The sequence below is a fragment of the Terrapene carolina genome, unplaced genomic scaffold (genome assembly GCF_002925995.2).
Source record: "Terrapene carolina triunguis isolate 2854851 unplaced genomic scaffold, T_m_triunguis-2.0 Scaffold30045, whole genome shotgun sequence".
In the NCBI taxonomy this organism is placed as follows: Eukaryota; Metazoa; Chordata; order Testudines; family Emydidae; genus Terrapene; species Terrapene triunguis.
In genome coordinates this window covers 4,848-6,013 of record NW_020694396.1, presented here as the reverse complement: position 1 = coordinate 6,013, position 1,166 = coordinate 4,848, and the positions used below count along the sequence as shown (strand labels likewise).

General features: G+C 45.8%; 1 non-coding gene across 1 annotated transcript; it reads right to left on the bottom strand.

The window, feature by feature from the left end:
- Positions 1-659: 659 nt before the first annotated feature.
- Positions 660-853, bottom strand: LOC112121096. Its single transcript, XR_002909248.1, has one exon. It is a non-coding gene; the product is annotated as a U2 spliceosomal RNA (small nuclear RNA).
- Positions 854-1,166: the final 313 nt, after the last annotated feature.

The following is a 1,166-nucleotide window of genomic DNA, read 5'->3' as shown; positions in this document are numbered from 1 at the left end:
AAAGCCTAGTGTAGACCAGGCCTTAGGGAGATAACTAATTTCTTAACCTGAGTACAGAGACAAATACAATTGCAAAGGATTGTTGCTTGGGATGCACTGATTCAGAATTATGGTTCCCATAATGGAAGAGGCACATCTTTTTAACAGGGTCACCACGGAACCCCATTTCTTAGTGTGCAAGCCATCGTTATTGGGAAGTGCTTTGCTGGCAACATTTGCAGCGCTGACTCACAGTCCTCTTCTAAGGGCTTGATCTTGTTTTACTGAAGTCAGTGGGAGTTTTACTACTTGTTTTGTTTGGATCTGGGCTGGTTCCATACTGCAGCTCCTGGAACAGTCCTCTCTCTTCCATGTGATCTCAGCCTGCTCCCTGCGCAACAACGGGAATATTTTCACAAGGGGAAAGGAATGGAACAATTCTTTTCTGTGGGGAAATTGCTGAGACACTGACCCAAAGCCCACATTTCCATAACACGTGAGAACCAGTCTCTTCCAAATTTTATGAAACAGTAGAATAGAAATGAAAAAATAAACTACCCAAAAAGATAAAACCTTATCAGAAAAAAGACACAATAATAGAAAACAACACAGCTAAATGTTACAAACACTGACATATCACAAGGTTTTTCTGTTTTTTGAACCAGCATATTCTCCCTAAAGGGAGGCGCACCATACCTGGAAGTACTGCAATACCAGATTGATGCATGGAGTGGAAGAAGCAAGCTTCTATTCCATCTCCCTGTTCCAAAAATCCATTTAATATGAAGTTCTCACATCGAGAACATATCAGATATTAAACTGATAAGAACAGATACTACGCTTTGATCTTAGCTCCAAGGAGCCGAGAAGCGATACCTTTCTTCGGAACAGCGCGCTCCCCTCGCGCTCCCATTGCTTTCCATGTCACCAGGACCTGCTTTCATACCTTCCTAGCTACGTGCCAATCGCTGCCCCGAAGTGACTCCGATACACTCACTCAAAGCACCAACTCTCCACACCGAATTCTGCTCCCACACAGAGAATTCTCTCCGCCCGCTTCCCTGGGATCAGCCAGCTGCTCTGTGTTGCCGCCGGACACTGCTGATCTGCATAACCCCGCCCACTGACGTGTGACACCTCCCCTCGGTGTCAACTCCTCTCCCAGCCTGCAACAGATGCTGTGAGCC